This window comes from Arachis hypogaea, chromosome 10 (genome assembly GCF_003086295.3).
Source record: "Arachis hypogaea cultivar Tifrunner chromosome 10, arahy.Tifrunner.gnm2.J5K5, whole genome shotgun sequence".
Lineage (NCBI taxonomy): Eukaryota > Viridiplantae > Streptophyta > Magnoliopsida > Fabales > Fabaceae > Arachis > Arachis hypogaea.
This window is the reverse complement of record NC_092045.1, coordinates 31,783,291-31,804,375: the sequence shown is the minus strand read 5'-3', so window position 1 is coordinate 31,804,375 and position 21,085 is coordinate 31,783,291.

Below are 21,085 nucleotides of genomic sequence, written 5' to 3'. Positions count from 1 at the left end.
ATGAAATCTCCCACTATAATAGTGGATAATATTTATTTTAAGGACAATCTTTATTAAAGATGATTCTAATATCTAACAGTTGATAGGTCCTTTTAGAATCTTCCATACTATATATCTTTTATTTAGTACCAATGTATATGAATATGAAAAATCTAAGTAACCATTAGTTCTATCTCTTATAGAATTGTATCATTATACAAATAGATTACCTTTTTTTAAAAAATAGTTTGACAATCAAACTTTCTATTCTTTTAAAAATCATTGTGCTCCCACTATTATTTTGTATAAATAGAGTTCTCCTTCCCATTACACAAATCAAACTTTTTGATTGTCTTGAACTTCATGAAGTTCTATTTGTTCACCTTGTCTTCCTTTGGAAAGAAAATTTCTTTTCAAAAAAAGTTAAACATCTTGTCACAAATACTTTGTCGTAAGAAGGGTGACAAAAATAATATTTATTATTTCTTTAGGGTAATCAATAAATCTCTTTTATCGAACCTAATAGCACTCTATTAACACATATAAGACATATCCAAACTCTAATATTCTTGAGTTTCAGTTTATGCCCCTTTCATACCTTATATTGGTAAAAATTGATTTAGTGAGAACTTTGTTAATTTAGTAACGCTTCTAAAATATACTCCAAATATTTAACAAAAGATTAGTGATTCTCAACTGAATCAAATTCCTTATTTCTTAAACATGATCGAGTACATAGAGTACTAGTATTTATGTATAATGAAAAAATCTCATTCTCTACTCAATAAGAATATAACTTAAATATTCTCTTAGAGATTTCACTTTCAATATTTTTATTATTAATCAAACTAACTCTTAAGTACAATTTTAAATCTCATACTCAATACTTATATTGAGCTTTTCTTAAGAGATCACAAACCTTAATCATATTAAGGCCTATTATAAATTGTTTGTAACAAAATAAATATCTAAAATGCTTGCAAGAATAAATTTCACTAAAACCATTTTCCTAATGGCATTCCAACTTCTAAAGTTGTTCAATTCAAAATATATTGCCAAATACTTCTACTAGTTTAAATAAAAAATTTTTCATAGTCGTTGTAAGGACCGCAATTAATCACACCGGTTAATTAAGTGGTTATATTGCCCAAATTTGATTCTGAAAAGCTAGAATGAGAACTTGAGGTTTTAAACATCATTTTTGGATTCAGTGGGTCTTTCTGAGTCAGAAAATGTATTTTTTGCAAAAAACCATAAAAAATCGCGAACCGGCAGTTGAACCGGTTGAACCGATACAAGTCTGCCCGTTTCTGCATAAGAAAAAGTAGAGACAGTAAAAAAACCTTAGAAAAATAATAGAAATGGAAAACTGGGCGTTAATTTTAAAGGTCTGACCCGAAGTTGGGCCAAACGGGCTAAAACGCTAACGGGTTGAACCGGGCCCAAGTTGGGCCCAAGTCCAACATATATAAAAGTTGATTTAATGAACCCTAGCCTCATAAACACACACACTTCAGATTTGAAAGAGGGAGAGAAGAAGAGGTTGAACCCTAATCACCTCCATCTTCTCAAGCTCATATCTTCAGTTCTAGAGCTCCGATTTACGTGCCGTCAGCGACTATGCATTCCTTGCGAAGAGCTCTACAAACCCCACCCAAGAAACTCTAGAGGTAAGCTCGAAATCCTTCCGGTTCTTCTCTCCAAAATTTTGGGTACCTAGGGTTCATGGCTAAGTGAGTTTTTGTGATTCTTGATGTTTAGGTTCACTCTAATCCTTGCTTAGCTTTGAGTTTTGCCATCCAAATCTATTGGAAAAGGTAAGAGGCTTTGATCTCTTGTGAACTTTGATTTATGTTGAGCCCTATATTGATTTTGTGGTAATTTATATGCATATAGCTTGATTATTGTGAGTTTGGGGCTTGTTGGAGCTTGTTGGAGCTACATTGGTGGTTGGATTTTGGTTGGAAGCTCATCTGGTTATATTGGGAATCGATCAAGGTATAGTTTCGTTTTTTCTATGTAGTATATAATATTCATAGACACTTAGGCTAGTAACCCATATGATAGGATGGAATTTGAATGGTTGTTGAATTGTTGGATGTGATTGTATAATGATATTTGATGAAATGATGATTAATAGTGATATAATGAGGATAAATGAATTGTGAAGTTGAGGAGCGAATTATATTGATAAATGTGATATTGGTGTTGATTGATTGGTAATATAGTTGGAAATTGTTAAAGACGTTTGATATATAAGATATATTGATATAGGTGTTGTGGATGAGAAAACGTGAAGAGAAATGTGGTAATTTTGGTGTGGTATGACATAGAGGGAAGACTTGGATGAAAGGTGGAGTTTGGGAATGGTTTGGTTTGGTTTTGGTATGTTTTGCAAAGCAATTGTGAAAGTTGTGATTTTGGGTAAAAGTGAAATTTTGGTAAACTTCTCTTGATCATAACTTTTGCCTTAGTTTTCAAAATTGGTTGAAATTTGTTTAGAATTAAAGATCTATGAAAACTCTTTAAATCGGTATAAAGATTATGGAATTTGGAATTTTGTAGAGGAAGTTATGATCATTTAAAAATAGGTGTTGAAAATTGGAAATTTTGCAAAGCTACAGAATTTTGAGTTTTCTAGTATGTGCTCACGCACACTCTGCATAAACGGTGACCTATGTGTACGCACAGACCTGTGCATCTGCGCACACAGAGGCAGACAGTCTGCTTGCAGCGCTGGTACAGTCTGTGCACGCGCACACCAAAGGAAAAATTAACCTGTGCATACGCACAGATCTGTGCGCACGCACACGTTGGGGAGGCCAGTCTGTTGGGGGCATTCACACAGGTTGTGCAAGTGGACAAACCCTTTTATGTTTTGATACTTGTGTATACGCACACCCCTGTGCATACGCACACTTTTAAAAATTTCCTGGGCATGCGCACGCACACACCTGTGTGGACACACACGCCTTGTTTCTCAAATTTTGCTTTGTTTTCAACTATTTCACTTTCCCAACGAGGTTGTAAGCTTCCATAACACCTTTTTAAGACTTGTGGCCATATTTTTGGGTGTTCAAACATGGAAAATGGTTTAAGGGTTTTAGATGCTATTCCCTGGGAAAAGTTAGCAGACGGAGTACTAGGTTTCTGTTGTACTGGGGAGGTTTATTGATGTGTGATGGATGGTTGATGAATGAGATGTGAAAGCAAGGATCTGAAATGTGAAGGAATAGTGGTTGAAAGGAGTCAAGGACTCTGAATGAAGTGATGGGTCCATCTTATACTAAAATGTTTTTGAAAAACCACCGTATCACCTTTTATTGAGATTATGAGACGCTATGCGCCCGACTGGGGCCGAGGTTGGATCCCGCTTGTCGAGGTAGCGGCGGCGGTGTAAGGGCAGTGGTTCGTCTCGCTTGCACTTAGATGTGAGGTTGGTGGCAATAGATCCCGCTCGCATCCCTTCGGATCATCAGATCGTATAGGTGCAAAACCCTGGATAGTGATCCGAGCACTATATCTCGGGGGTTCCCACACCATGAATCCGAATGGCAACATCTCCATGGAGATGTGTCGGGTTGGCAGTTGAACCGACAATGTGATATCACAGCCAGTAGGGCAAGTATTCATCATATGCATTTTCTACTTGTTTGTATGCTTTGCCGACTTGATATTGTCTTTCCTATCTGTATAACATGTCTAATTGCTATATGAAGTAAGTGCTATATATGTCTATACTTGTGTTTTACTTGTTTGTATATACTTGTGCTTTATTGGAGTTGAGGAGGTTCGAAAAGTGGTGGTAATGGAATCGCATGGCGGATTGGTTGGTGAAAGCTGTGGGATAGTGGTGTTTGATTAGAGTAGAAATTCCCTAAAATAGACTACCCTTTTATGGTACTACGGCTTAAGTTGTATTAAAGAACTACATATTATGCTGTTTTGGTTTAGTATGCTTTAAACTTGAATCTTGTGATGGATACGGAGCCAAGGATTGCCTTTGGCGTCTCGGCGTCTTATATCCTACATCACTGGGAACTGTTACCATACTGAGAATCTCCGGTTCTCGTACCATATTCTGTTGTGTTTTTCAGAAGCAGGTCGCAACCCACCTCAGTGTGTTGTCTGATTGGTGACAGGAGCGGAGGATCTGGACTATCTTTTGGAGTCTTTTGATTTATTATATATATATGTCTCTCACTTTTGTATTTTACTTTGGCCTAGAGGCTTGTATTGAGAGAACAAACCTTGTATAAGCTATTTTTACTGTCTGGTTTCATACACGGTCTATATATGGCTAGCCAGCTTAAACTCCGCGAGTCGTAACTAGTGTTTTATGATATTATACTATATACTATGATGTTTTGTTATTCGTTACCTGCTCCTTGTGTTTTAAGCTAGAATCTTTGCTAGTACGTTTTACACTTTTCAAATCCTATTTTTGAGCTATATTCTTCATCGGGCTTCTAGATATTATTAATTCTTTATATATAATATATGTAACAGCTTAGAATTGTCGTAACCTTTGATTAACCTTGGCTTTACGATGCGAGGTAAGGCTTAGGCTAATTGGGGTGTTACAGTCGTACTATCTTGCTTTGGGTACCATACATGTTCTCAAAATGTTTAATAATAAAGAAAAAATTTGGTAACCAACAATTTTCAGCTATAACTAGTCAAAACTTTCCATAATTTACTTCATTTATATAACTTAATAATATTTTGATTTTTTATCTCTCTCTCCTATCAATCCACTTATCACATTTTTATCAACCACACTTATTAATGATTTTAATTATAATATCATATCTCTATTAGGCCATTTTATAATTACTATTTAATATTTTCTTTTATAATTTGAATGTTATATTTAAGTAATAATAATTAAAAATGATAATAATAATAATAATAATATTCATTAAATGATTTTAATTGTAATTGATTTTTATTTTCTTTAACATTCATTATCTTTGCAAAGACGTTGGTAAAACGTGAAAGCTTGGTTTAATAGGTTTTTCATTGTTAATCTGGCTCATGAAGGTTGTTTACTTTCTCAAGCCAAAAATCACAACTATAGTTCAATTACAAGCACAATTGGCATAGGCTAAAAAAATTTACAAGGAGTTGAAGAATAATTTAAACAACAGACGAAGTTACCGATGAAATTGTTGCCAGTCAACTAATTTTTGAGAATATGAAAAATTATACTAGCTTTGATGAGGTATGGTAATAAACTGATTTAATTTTTTGTGTTTTTATATACATTTATAATTATACTATACTAACTAAGTTCATACACATAACATTCATAAGTTCATATACATAATATCTATAATTACATACTACTAACATCTAAAAATTAAATTCATGTTTATTAAATATTACATCCATACACATATCATTTTTTAGTTATTACGTAAGTAACTATTAAATTAACACAGATGTTCTTAAATTTTAGCACAATTGAATTTAAAAAAATATCAAATTCTTAAATTAATTTATTCAATTGATAAATTTACTCATATCATCCACAAATTCATATGCATAACATCCATAATTTCACATTAATAATATCCATAATTTTGTACTCATAATATTCATAATTTTATACGTATGATATCTATAATTAAAAAAATTTATAATTAATATTACGAAATTTTAAACTATGTATCTTATTGTATTTTTTAAATTATCTCATGTGCACTAATAGGTCACGATTTTAATTATTTTAATATTTTTTATTTAGTATTCATATGTATGCTTATTTATTGATTTTAATATGATGAGTTAATAATTATTTTTAAAAATTTAATTTTTAGTTTTGTTTATATTTTATATTTTATTTTTATTTTCTTACAGTATATATGTAAAATATGAATTGTATAATAGTTGTTAAATTTTTTAATTTAACTTCTATAATTTCTACAGAAAAATTATATTTTAATGGGTAATAATATGATTGAGGAATGTTAGAGACTTAATTTGAAAGAGATTGAAATTGATTTTTGAAAGAACATTAATGACTCCAAGCACACAGAAAAAGAGTGGGTGATAAGGAGGATAAGTGATAAGGTGTATGTCACTTGCTTATCAAGAGAATGAGAATTTTTATATGACATTTCTATATTGTAATTACTCTTTGGCTATCTAGCATCACCGAATAATAAAAAGTGGATAGATGCATTTAAAAATTGGAACTTATGGTTGTCAAAACAACCCATGTAAAATAATATTACAAATACTTCACAAGTTCTGACCATTCCTAAATCAATTTTATTAGAAGATATTATTTCAGTGGAATTATCATCTCAATGATAACCCTTTCGAAAAATAATTTTCAAGTTGTAACCAATATATTACTTTCAAGTATGCCACACAAAAGATGGACATATTTAAAAAATCTTAAATATGAAAGTAAATTGAAAAATATATATTTCTGGTAAAATTATTTAGAATCATGAATGAGTATTTTGATTGCCTAGTTATTACTCATCTATTTCAAATAAATATGATTAAATTGTATCTCATACAATTATAATCCCAAATAATTATCTGGTTGTCAGAAAATTATTTAACTAAAATATATTTTATACTTTTAGGTTGTCTAGATTCAAGTATAAAATGAATTCTACTTATACATCATCATATGCATAAATAAATTCTATCTTTGAGTACAAGTCTCGTGGTTGTTAGGTCGCTCCTTATAAACAAGAGATAATTTTTTTTCAATCTCCTAATTTTTAAGATTTATCTCCATTGTTAGAGAATTTTTTAGCAGTACTCATGGATTAAATTTTATACTCCTAAATTATCTAGGCAAATTATAAAATTAAATTCTTAATACATAAATATATATACTGATTATTATCTTGAAAATAAAACTCCTAATTATCTGGGCACTTTTTATAATCAAGAACATTAGAAAAATTAATGTCTAAAATTATAGTGTTCAAAATACATTAATTAAATCAAAATTTGAATTTTAATAGAATAACATATTATTCTTAGAAAACTATCAAATCAAATTTGACTTCTATATATACACTTATATATATATAAAAGATACAAACAAATTATTTTGCATCTTATTCCTTTTATTGTGATCAAAGTCACGATAAAATTTAATAAATAAATAAAATCAAATAAATTATTTTAAATATAACTATTATATCAAAAAGAATGATAATTTAATCACAATTAAATAAATAAAATTAAAATAAATTAACTATTAATTTATTAAAAAACCAGTTCAACAGAAATAACTACATCACATGCTTAAAAAAATTTTTGAATTAATCCTATTAATTCACAAAGTTTAAGAAAATATGAAAAAATTTGAACACAAAAAATCAAAGCTCTGATACCACTGAAGGATTACCATGTGTTCATAACACACAGTAGAAGAAAAGAAAGAAGTTATAAAGATCTATTTTGTACTTAAATTTTATTCTAAAAATAATACATAGATCAAATCTAAATACCTGTGTACGCTGGTAAAAATTACTTTCTCCTTCGATGGTACAAAGGCGCTATGCGTATCCACACCGAGACCAACATTTGTTGTCAACTCCTTGACCAATGGACATCTGATCTAAATTGAGAAATCTCTTACAACTCTTTGCACACCATAAAATTTATCTCTAAAAATTAGGTTCACATACGTTATGTGTGTAGAAGTAAAGGAATAAAATTCTTATTATTAGTCTGAATTCCCTTTGCTCTTGTCATACATATATATAGTCTGAGATTTGTTATTGATTTCAAATTTAAATTCTTCAAATTTTATGAACCATATCATAACAATTTAAAATAGAATCAGTTAGGATCTCATCCAAACTTAAAATTCAAATTTAGAAATAGAATAACTAATTATTTTCAATTCTCATTTAATAATCTCAATTATCATATTATTACTATATTCTTAGTACTAGCAAAGAATATAATAATATTCTATTTAAATTAATATAATTATTTATTTAATCAAATTAAAATAATAATTAAATAATTTTTTAGCAAAGATTAGAATACTCATTAATGTTTGTCCCCATAAGTTCAACACTAAGCGAATAGTAAATTAGTCATACTAAATTTACTAATTAAGGTTGGTGTCTAGAAACACTCCTTAATGACCCTTATAAAGTAATATATTTTACAAAGAACTCGAGAAGAACAAAGTATAATTCATTTCATCTTTCCAGCTCTTGGTTAACATTTATAGTATAGTTTAATTGTCAAACTCTAACTTGTTACCATTATTTTAATGAACTGTAAATGCCTAAGAAACTCATTTCTTCATTCATTCAATTTTTTCGGCCAAGGTTTTATTCATCTCAGTCATTATAATCATTGAGTTCAAACTCTTTATTAAGAGTTGATGGATTCCTTACTGACTAATCATTAATTCTACAAGTATTTAAATCATACCCAATATCCATTTAACTAGCACCCTAGGGTATTTGAAGTTCGGAATCAAAGTATAATAAATACATTGTTAATTACTATGATAGTCGCAGGTAAAAAAAAAACGATATTACTATCTTCATCTTGAGAATATCTTATTGACAAATATGCAGTAATTATAACCATTAGAAATTCTCAAAGTGAGTAAGTTCAATGGTCATATCTCTATATGCACCATCTATATATATAATTTAATAAATGAAGATCTATTGATTTGCATCCAATGAAGACCATTATATATATATATATATATATATATATATATATATATATATATATATATATATATATATTTTGATCTTTTCGGATTATTATTTTTTTTAAATAATCTTACAACCAAGAATAATTTAGATTAAATTATAAAAAAAATTATTTCTCAATTTTTTTATCACTATCACAATAATAAATCTCTAAATTTAATCAAGGATCTTATTATATTAACGTTTTAATATAATAACAGTAACAAATTATTTGATACATGATTAATTGGATTGTGGTCATACTACTTATTTTCAACAATCTCTCATTTACAAGAGAGCATATCATCATAGATTGGATCTTGGACATATTATTATCTCAATATAACTTTGCTCCTCGTTCTTTTGATCTATTCCATTCTCTTCTTCTATTTCCAATTCTGCCCCTCTTTATTCAACTTTTAACTTGACAGACTTGAGAGTATTTGTATATGTAGATATGAGTTAATACGTTAGTTATTATAAGTTTATCCATTAATATAAAGAGCTAGCTAGCTTTATGTTACTCATAAGATCAGTTTCATCTAATATATAATTTGCAAAATTCAATTAAACTGTAAATAATTAAGTAATTAGTTAAATATGGGTAAAAATGACAAAAAATTTAGTAATCAAAATTTGACAATTTAAATATGATTTTTGAATTCAGTAATTTTTTTTGAGTAAAAAAACATAATTTTTTGCGTAAAAACACACACTAGAAATTTGACCAGCAATACCGGCTGAGATCTGTTTGATACTACAGCTAAGAAAATTAATTATGAAGGAGAAAGGTTAATAAGTTAAATATTTGTATTTGAGATGGTAAAAATAATTAAAGCGCATATTAAAATGCTAATCTTCAAGATTTTGGCCTAAAGTTGGGCCAAACGGGCCATATATGTGAATCGGACCCAACTTGGGCCCAAGATCCGACATATGTAAACTTTAGTTATGAGTATTTCAACTCATTAACCCTAGAGAAAGAGAGAGGGTGCTGAAAAAGAGAAGAGAGGAAGAAGAGAAAAAACCATAACTCCATCGAACTTAAATCATCACCATAACTTTCTCTTCGGAGCTGTCTACGGCCACGCGTCACTCTCCTCACCATCTTCAATTTTATCTAGGTATTGTGGTGAGTATCTAATTGTCCTCTGCCCAATTTTGTTTTTCCTCTAATTTTGAGTTTTGATTTGGATTTTGAAGAAATCTTGTAATTTTGGTTGTTTAGGAGTGTTTTAGTATGAGTTATTGATGAGTTTCATCACTATTTCCATGGGTTAAGGTAAGAGGTCCTCAAACCTTGTGATTTATGAGATTTTATAAATCTTAGGTTGATGTATGTATGAAATTGTGTATATTAGAGTATTGGGTGCTTTCGAGTACACATTTGGAACTTGGAATTAGCTTGTCGAGCTTTTGGGTGAGCCTTGGAGCGGAAGATTCAAGTGTTAGGTGTGAACGCCGTCATCAAAGGTATGTTTTACGTTTTATTTAAGTATCATTTGGTGTGATGAGAATTCTTAGGCTAGATGCCCCTAGGATTAGGTTTGAATTATTTAATTAGTTGATATTAATATGCATAGTTGATATGTTATCGTAATTAATTATTGGGATGAAATTTGTATGATTTTGCATATTTGCTGTGTTGAAAATTTTGATGATTTAGACAATGATTATATGTTTGTAGATTATGTATTGAATTGGTGAATTTGAGCCTGAGGTCGTGAATTTGGGCCAGAGGCTAAAAAAGAATAAGAATGATAAGTTGATGGATGTATTGTATAAATGATGTTTGAAATTGAATGAAAATTAATAATGATTGTATGAAAATTTAGAATGAATGATAGGATATTAATAAATTGAGGTTTCAGATGTGAAATGGATGAAATTTGAGTTGAAATAAGTAAATGAAGTATGTTTGAATTTCGTTGAGTGTAAGAATGTGAAATGGGTTCGTTTGTGGTAAAGTTGGAAGAATGTTAAATAGGTTTGAATTTGGTTGAGTGAAAATGATTTTGCCTTGTGAACAATTGGAAGAATTGGTAAATGTGTGTTTTTGGTTAAAACAGATTTTTGGCAAACTTCGGCAGGCCGTAACTCAGTCCTCGGAGTTGAAAAACTTTCAAAATTGAATTTTTATGAAAATTTATTTATCGATCTCTTCAACAGTTCAAGAATGGTTAAAAAATGATTTTGTACCAAAATATATGAAGGTTTGAAAATTGGGTTCAAAAACTGATTTTTACACTTAACAATTTTTTGGCAATTGAGCAACACTCGCATACGCGGAAGTGCCACGCGACGCGGACATTAGGCACTATCCAGTAGTCCTGCGTACACGGAAGGAGGCATGTGTATGCGGCAGTGTCAAAATTGCCCACTCGCGTGCGCAGACGTAGTACGCGATGCGAGGGAAAGCTCTTATCTTTAACTCTTGCGTACGCGAACAAGGCTCGTGTACATGACGCCTAAATTTCCAGCGATGTATACACGAGTTTATGCATGCGTACAACCTCCAGATTTTGCAAACATATATTTTTAAGCCTTTTAACCATTTTTTAGCCTTTTAAACCTTTGTAAACTCCGATAAGAGTATAGAGCCAGTGAAATTAAGAATGAAGAGTTAGCGACCAAATCTAAAGAGTTAAGTTAGCGAAATTAAGAAAAATAAATAAGATGTAAAGTGATGCGTGATGGGTGATAAACCACTATTTTATGATATATTTTGGACTGAATTGAGTGGGTTTCGTCAATTATTTCACACTTATTCATGTAAATTGTATGTTTTTAAGTTTCCTTCCCAATTTTGTGCTATAATTGTAAACATGCTTCCTAGGCCTTAGTATTGTTAAGTTTTAATTCTCCTTTATTACCATTCGATGCTGTGATGTGTTTGTTAAGTGTTTTTAGGTTTACAGGACATGAATGGCTTAGAGGATGAAGATGAAGCATGATAACATGGAAGGAACACATGAAATTGAAGACTTTAGGAGCGAGGAGCGATGCGCACGCATGGCTGACGCGTGCACGTGACCAAGAGCGTTGTTCAGTGACACGTACGCATGACTTACACGTGCGCGTGGCCAGGCGCAAGGTTCAGTGATGCGTACGTGTGGCTGACGCATACGCGTGACAGAACGTCACGTGTTGCACTTAGCAGAACTCACTGGGGGTGATTTTTTGGCTGATTTGAACTGAATTTCAAGCCCGAAAATGCATTCTAGAGGCTGGGATGGAGTTGAGACTCGACACACTTCAGTTTTCACTTTAGCTTTTGATTAGTTTTGAATTCTAGTGACAGAAACTCCTACTTCTCTCTAGAGTTTTGACATTCTTAGTTTTATCTTTGAATTGATCTTGAGAGAGCTGTGATGAGCGGATAATTTATACGCTTTTTGGCATTATTTTTAGTATATTTTTAGTATGTTTTAGTTAGTTTTTATTATATTTTATTAGTTTTTAGTTAAAATTCACTTTTCTGGACTTTACTATGAGTTTGTGTGTTTTTCTGTGATTTTAGGTATTTTCTGGCTGAAATTGAGGGACCTGAGCAAAAATCTGATTCAGATGATGAAAAGGACTGCAGATGCTGTTGGATTCTGACCTCTCTGCACTCGAAGTCGATTTTCTGTAGCTAAAGAAGCCTAATTGGGCGCTCTCAACTGCGTTGGAAAGTAGACATCCTGGGCTTTCCAGCAATGTATAATAGTCCATACTTTGCTCGAGATTTGATGGCCCAAACAGGCGTTCCAAGTCAGCTCAAGAATTCTAGCGTAAAATGCCGGAACTGGCACAAGAATGGGAGTTAAACGCCCAAACTGGCATAAAAGCTGGCGTTTAACTCCAAGAAGAGTCTCTACATAAAAATGCTTCAATGCTCAGCCCAAGCACACACCAAGTGGGCCTGGAAGTAGATTTTTATCTCATTTGCTATTGTATTTTCGTCTTTTGATCACTTGAATCTTTTGATCAATATAGATCTTAGGATCATCTTTGGACGTCTAGTTCTTAGATTATGGGAGGCTGGCCATGCGGCCATGCCTAAACCTTGTTCTTATGTATTTTCAATGGTGGAGTTTCTACACACCATAGATTAAGGTGTGGAGCTCTACTGTACCTCGAGTATTAATGCAATTACTATTGTTCTTCTATTCAATTCAGCTTATTCTTGTTCTAAGATATTCATTCGTACCCAAGAACATGATGAATGTGATGATTATGTGACGCTCATCATCATTCTCACTTATGAACGCGTTCCTGACAACCACTTCCGTTCTACAAGCAAACAAGGCTTGAATGTTTATCTCTTAGATCCCTTAATCGGAATCTTCGTGGTATAAGCTAGAATTGATGGCGGCATTCAAGAGAATTCGGAAGGTCTAAACCTTGTCTGTGGTGTTCTGAGTAGGATTCAAGGATTGAATGACTGTGACGAGCTTCAAACTCGCGATTGTGGGGCGTTAGTGACAGACGCAAAAGAATCACTAGATTCTATTCCGAGATGATCGAGAACCGACAGCTGAATAGCCGTGCTATGACAGAGCGCGTTGAACATTTTCACTGAGAGGATGGGAGGTAGCCACTGACAACGGTGAAACCCTACATACAGCTTGCCATGGAAAGGAGTAAGAAGGGTTGGATGAAGACAGTAGGAAAGCAGAGAGACGGAAGGGACAAAGCATCTCCATACGCTTATCTGAAATTCTCACCAATGAATTACATAAGTATCTCTATCTTTATTTTATGCTTTATTCATAAATCATTCATAGCCATTTGAATCTGTCTGACTGAGATTTACAAGATGACCATAGCTTGCTTCATACCAACAATCTCCGTGGGATCAACCCTTACTCGCGTAAGGTTTATTACTTGGATGACCCAGTGCACTTGCTGGTTAGTTGTTCGAAGTTGTGATAAAGAGTTGAGATTGCAATTGAGCGTACCATGTTGATGGCGCCATTGATGATAACAATTTTGTGCACCAAGCTGCTGCTACCTTCATTCCTCATCATTTTGTTCCTAGTTTCTGCTTCAATTCCCTTATTTACTCTTTTCCATTTGATTATTGAATTCATGTTTGGATCTTGTAACTTTTGAATCTTATTAATGCATTGAAGTATTTTTATATTTATTTTTATTGCTCGTTTGATCCTTGTTAATTATTGTTTGTGCCAATTTTGACTTAATTAATTTTTCATAATTATCATGTCCTTTATTTACTCTTATTATGTGTTTATGAAAATGGCATTCATGTTAATAGAGTAGAGCTCCCAACTTGGTTGGAAGTTGAGTAATTGGAAACCTTTTAGTTATACTCAAGTATCAATCTGTAATTGGAAATTGCTGGCTAGCTCAAATTCTCACTAACTCCAGTCCTTCCCCATGAAGTGACTAGGACTTGTGAGCTAGAGTTAGTGACGCCCACTTGACTTTCCTTCAATTGTCAGAGGATAACTAAGTGGGAGCGATGAACCTTTACTATTATACTTGGGAAAGACAACAAGGGTAGAAACTTTAATTCTCTCCCCTAACCAAGGCCTTTTATTTTAAATACATATCATCTCTTGTTATTCATTCATTGCTTTAATTTCTAGTTATTTATTTTTTCGTTCTCAATTTCAAAAATATTCAGAAAAATTCTGACCAACATTTTGCACCTTGTGTCAACTCTTAGGGAAATGACCCGGGATTCTACTCCCAGTTATTCATCATTAATTGTGACTCATTCTAATTCGATAGTGAAAATTACATCGGTTAAGATTGTACTTGCAACGCCATTTTGGAAAATATTTTTTCAAGAATTCTTAACCGACATTTTTCCCACCATCAATGGGAATGAATGTGATAAGGAGTAATGATTGAGTATGATGAGAATGATGATGATAATGAGCAAAATGAGCGATGGGTGTAAGTTATTGATAATTAGTGAATGATGGCAGATTGAGGAGGTTGAGGATTCCCTCCGAGTTATATGTTGTATAAGTGAGTGAAGTTTTAGACAAGATGATGGTGGTGAGTGTGATGGGCACTATATCCCGGGATGAATAAGCGAGTTGAGGTAGAGTACTCCCTCTCTCGTGTTGCGATTACAATTAAAGTGACAATAAGATTTGTGTTGTGAGAATGGTGGTGTTATCCTGCTCACATAAAGGCAAGTTGAGATTGAAGATTCCCTCTCTTGTTGTGGTAGACGAGCTTGAGGTTGAGGATTTTTCCACTTGTCACACTAGAGAGTTGAATAGAAGGTCGAGGACTTTCTTTGATTTAATTCTGTAATGATTAATTCGGATTATGGGTATGTTTGCTTGTGTTGAATTAAAATGGGTTTCGAATTGAAATGGTGAAAATGGCGGTTGGATCCCACTTACTGATAGGCAAGCTGACATAGAGGATTCTCTCTCTTGCTGTAATGGACAAGATGAGGTTGAGAATTCGCTCTCTTGTTGCGGTGGGCAAGTAAGGTTGAGGGTTCCCTCTCTTGCTACATCAGGAAATTGAATGGAGAAGGTTGAGGATTCCCTTTGATGCGATTCTTAGCTGTGGTGTGAATGAGTTAGGTTCGAAATTTCCTATCATCACATCACAGTCTCTCTCTAAATAGGAGGTTGAGGATTCTCTCCTTGAAGGTTGAGGATTCCCTTCGCATTGAGAGATGATATCCTGGTTAGTTACTAGGTATGTTGGGTTGGCTGTTGAAGAACTGAAGATTGATGGTTTAGAAGTTATAGTAAACTCTCGTTGTAAGTATAGTTACTAAACCAAGCAATCAACCTTTCTTACAAACGTTTTGGTTGTCACAAGTAACAAACCCTTTTAAAATTGATAACCGAGTATTCAAACCTTGGGTCGTCCTCTCAAGGAATTGTAGGAAAGTATGTTCTTATTATTGGTTATGGGTTTTGTAAATTGGGGTTTTGAAAGTGAGGAACAAGTAAATTAAATGACAAATAAAATAAATAATTAACTATAAAATAAACTCTTGGCAAGATATGAAAATTCAGAAGTCCTATCCTAGTTACTCCTATGAGAATGGAAGTTAATCCCACTTAGTTAACCTTTGCGTAAGCAAGAGAAAGTCAAGTGAACCAATTGGTTAGATTTCCCAAGTCCTAGCCAACTCCTAAGGAAAGACTAGAGTTAGTGGAATTCCAGATAATTAGCTGACATAACAATCAATCATGAATAGTTGATAACTCAAGAGCTTCCAGTTAATCAATTATAGCCAATAATATAAAAAGCTAAATAAGAATCATAAATATCTGGAATACCTCAAATAACATTCATTCAAAGCAGTCAAATCTAACATGGAAAATATTCATAAGCCAATTGGGCAACATAAATCAAACATAAATAAAAGCATTAAAGTATCTCAAAGTAGAAGAGAAATATAAAGTAAAAAGAATATTGAACCTGATGAAGAGTTTGAAATCCTAAATCCTTTAAGAGGAATCCTAATCCTAAAACCTAAGAGAGAGGAGAGAACCTCTCTCTCTCCAACTACATCTAAAACCTAAAATTGTGAGTTATGAAAGCATAATTATGAATGGATGTATTCCCCCACTTTATAGCCTCTAATCTGTGTTCTCTAGGCCGAAAACTGGGTCAGAAATAGCCCAAAAATCGCTGATTGTGAAATCTGGTCCGTACAGGTCACGTCAAAGCGACGCGGAGGCGTCATCCACGTGTTTGCATGGAATGAGATTCGCAAATGCGATGCGTCCGCGTGGAGTGCGCGTTTGCGTCACCTATCTGTATGGCCACTATGGCAAATTATATATCAAATCGAAGCCCCAGACGTTAGCTTTCCAACGCAAGTGAACCGCATCATTTGGACTTCTGTAGCTCAAGTTATGATCGTTTTAGTGCGAGAGGGTCAGGGTGACAGCTTTGCAGTTCCTTCAACTTCTTGTATTCCTTCCACTTTTGCATACTTCCTTTCCATCCTCTAAGCCATTCCTACCCTGTAATTCCTAAAATCTCTTAACACACATATCAAGGCATCTAATGGTAATAAGAGAGGATTAAATAAAAGGAAATAAAAGCCAAAGAAGCATGTTTTCAATCATAGCACAGAATCAGGAAGGAAAATATAAAACATGCAAATCATATGAATAAGTGGGTAAAGAGTTGATAAAAATCACTCAATTGAGCACAAGATAAACAATAAAATAGTGGTTTATCAACTGCATAATCGACCGATGAGCTCATTGGTCATAGGATAGGCATTCATCATTTGCAAATATTTGATTTGTTTGGGTTTGCCTAATTGTATTAGTTTGCCTAACTGAATATTTTATATGACTAAATGCTACTTGCTTTAATTGCCTTATTTGTGTATTACTTGTTTGTATTGCTTGTACTTGTACAACTGAGAGGTCCCTCATGTTGGTGTCAGTTGATGCTGAGGGCAGTCTTTATTGAAATGAAATGATGAGATGATTGATTAATAATGATGAATACTAAATGAGATGGTTTAAGCTCCATGGGTAGATGCAGTGAAGTGATTTCACTTGCTCTAAGTGAAGATGTGAAGTATTGATACATAATCACTGAGTCGAATCAGCTGGTGCTAGTTCTGGTCATGGTTCTGCAATGAATTGGAAGTTAGAAAGTTGGGAAAGATGAGAGATGGAATTAGACTTAGTATCTCCTAGGACAGTTGCCTAAGTTATGGATTAGTGAGAAACTAGGGTGAATAATTGATGAAAGAGAGATTAAGATGCTTAGTAAGTTCTTATTATAGTGCATTGTATTTATTTGGCACTTTTACTGTACTAGAAACCTATGGGTCGGGGTTCTCATTCTATATATATCTCTTATTTTTTAGATGCAGATCCGGATACTCAACAGTAAACTGTACTTCATCTGAGAGATAGTGAAGATCATTGGATTCTATTTATCTTTTGTTTAGAGACTCTCCATTTTTATTTTGAATAATTTATATTATGTATTTATTTGCACTAGATACTGATTCCTGTATAGATAAAATAGGGGGTACATACAAATTACAAACTAACGCCCCATATATTTATTTTCTTTGAAGGATGGCACAGATCGTTCAGTTTGGAGTCATCCTATAATTTAAGTAAAATTGTATTATTTCTGTTCGTTGCAATTTTATTTTATTGTAATTCTAGTTTCTGTAATTTTAATTTGTGTATTTTTGTTTCTTGTGATTCTATTTTCTGTAATTCTAGTTTTTGCAATTTTAGTTTTTGTAATTCTGATTTTTTGTTATTCTATTCTATTTTCTGCAATTCTATTTTGTTGTTATTCTATTTTCTGAAGTAAGATTTAATTATTTTTTTTTTCTATGTGCTAACTTTTTATTCAATTATAATCAATAAAGTAAAGGAACAAACAATATAAAAAAAAGCAGAAGTTTCCACATTGGGAGAATCAATTTCGAAAGAGTACGAATAATTCTGATATAATTATTCAATATTGGTACAATAATTTATTTGTTTAATTAATTTTAGTTATGTTCTAGTCTTATTTAAAATCTTACTTGTTTTGATTATATATATTTATAAAACACAGAAGACAAGTTAGATGCTCCATGAGTCCATGAACATGTGCAACCGAATTCATTTATGATGCGATGGTATCTTATGAATTTTAGCTATGTTGTGATTAGCTTTGATTTTCCATTTGAATGTATGTTACATGCTATAATGGAATCTATTTGTTGTAGTTTAAGTATGATTTTGAGGATGTTAATTAGCTGGAGCATGTATGCTTGCGTACATATATATCATTATAATTATTTTTTTATATAATTATGTAGGATAATTTTAAAAATGTTAATGAAGATTAAGATGTTTATTATGATGGTATATTGATAAAGATGGAGTAGTGTTAAGAACAAAAAGATATATAGTTAATTGATGATTTTTATTAGAAGATACTTATATAGGATATAATATTTTAATTTTTTCGTAATTTATTAGTAATAAACTCTAAGTATTCTCATATATATTTTGATATGAGTATGCTTAATTTAGTATGAGATGTATGAATATTCAGAATTATGTTCATTCCAATACTTTTGGTTCATTATAAATATATTTTACTTAAAGATAATTTTTATTATTTAAAAGAATGGGAATAAATGACCATTTGTACCCATGATAGATGAAAACGCTAACATTTGTACCCATGATAACCTGAAACTAAAGTTATACCCACGATAGATGCCCTCCGTGTGACAAAAGTGCCCTGACTTGGATCTGAGCTTGGTTCGTAAGAATCCGATCCTAGGTGGCACTCCCTTCCTTATCTTCAACCCCTCTCTCTTTCACTCACACACACACTCTCTCTCTCTTCACTCTCCAATACCCACTCTGACCCCTTCTTCCTCAACACTCCGCTCCCTCCCGGAGGCGACATTGTCGTCACAGGCGTGAGGGCGCTTCCTCGATGGGAATCTGTTGCTATTCCACTTATGATTCTTTATCATTGTTGTTGTTCCCTCCCTGATGTTTCTTTTGCTGGTTACTTCTTCTTCTCTCTTCTCCGTAACTGTGGTAGTGGTGGAGAAGCTTCTGCTGATGCTGCATGGTTCTTCTGAGAGCTGAGACACTACCTCTAAGACTTCACCTTCTTTTTTGTTGATGATAATGGGGTTGGGAATGGGATGTGAGTTCTTTGATTCGATTTTGTCATCAGGGTTTTGAAGAGGAGGCAGAAGGGTGTCCGATTCTAACTTCAAAATTGTAACTTGATTTCGTTTGGCAATTGGTGTTTCTGATAGGACCTATTTCACAGACTCTTTCTCTAACACTGGTGGTGGTTGTCGCTGTGGTATTTGTTGGTTAAGGTTTGAGTTGGAAAGAGAGGGTGTAAGGTATTGTTGGGGGTTTAATTATTTTGATGATATGAATTTTGGTTTTGGGTCTGGGATTTGCTGATGCAGCAACCCATGTGGAGGTTTGAAAAAACAATGCGAGAAGATAATTAAGAAGGACGAAGAGGAAGAATAGGCAGCAATACATATGTAGAAAGAAAAAGAAACACACCCCATACTTGGTTGGAGACTTGATCTTCATGCTCTCAAGTTGCTCATCAATCTTCTTCCAATCATGCCCCTTCTCCGCCAGCACCTCCTCCCTCGGTCTCGCTTCGCCGAATGGGCTTGGACCCTTTGGTTTCACCACATTATCATTACTATTACCATTACCAACACCCTCCTGGCTCTCATTGTTCACAGGCATTGTACGAGATTGCAAAACAAGTCTAGGTCTCCCACTCTAGAGGAACCCCACCTCAAATTGGAGGAATCATCACCACCACCGGAGCTTCTGTTGGCGCAATCACCGCCGTAGTTCTTGAAGCCGACGACAAGACAGTTGCGGTCACGGTCGAGCTCCTAGGCGGTACGCTGGCGCAGACCGATGGGGAGCACGATGGGATCTTGGTAGTCGGTTTTGGCGGCAGTGAACTCAACAAGGAAAAAGGTCTGGCCTTTCTTCTTCTTGGGTATTGGGGAGTGAAGAGAGAGAGAGAGAGAGAGAGAGAGAGAGAGAGAGAGAGAGAGAGAGAGAGAGAGAGAGAGAGAGAGAGAGAGAGAGGTTGAAGATAAGGGAAGGAGTGCCACCTAGGATCGGATTCCCACGAACCAAACTCAGATCCAAGTCAGGACACTTTTGACACACGGAGGGCATTTATCATAGGTATAACTTTAGTTTCAGGCTATCATGGATACAAATGCCAGTGTTTTCATCTATCATGGATACAAATGGTCATTTATTCAAAAAAATGGTATAGTATCGTAATATTATGTATTTATTTTTGTTTTATAATATTTGACTAATTAATTAAAAATACAGGATTATATATATACACACACAGAAACTAAAAAAAAGTGAGAGACCTAAGACTATATTTATATAGAGTAGTTTTAAGTATATAATGTTACTATATTTCTAAGGTGATGTAGCAAATATAACTGTAATTTATTCTTTTGAATTCTGGTAAGCATGGGTGATGAAAAGCGTAGCCTTTGGTAATGAAGCGTATCACTTGAAAAACGCACCCTATTCCTAAACTCCAAAAACATAGTTTTTGATATAGAAAAACGTAATCTTTGAGATTAGGCAACGATCAAATAAATATCCCCACTAAAGCGTCTTCAAAGCCAAAAAAGCATAACCTTTGTTAAAAACATCTTTTTTTTTTACTACACTTTTTAAGAGTAGCGTTGTATTTTATTTTTACAAAGTTACGTTACTTTGTAATTTAATTTTATTTAATTTCTTTGTTTGATTTGGCATTTATTAGTATTTCAATAAGTTTAGTTTCTATGGCACTGATTTTATTGATTAGTTAGTTCTTACTTCTTTATTTTGTATTGTTAAAAATTAAAATTACTAGTAAAAATTACATATAATTTTGATATTGTTTTA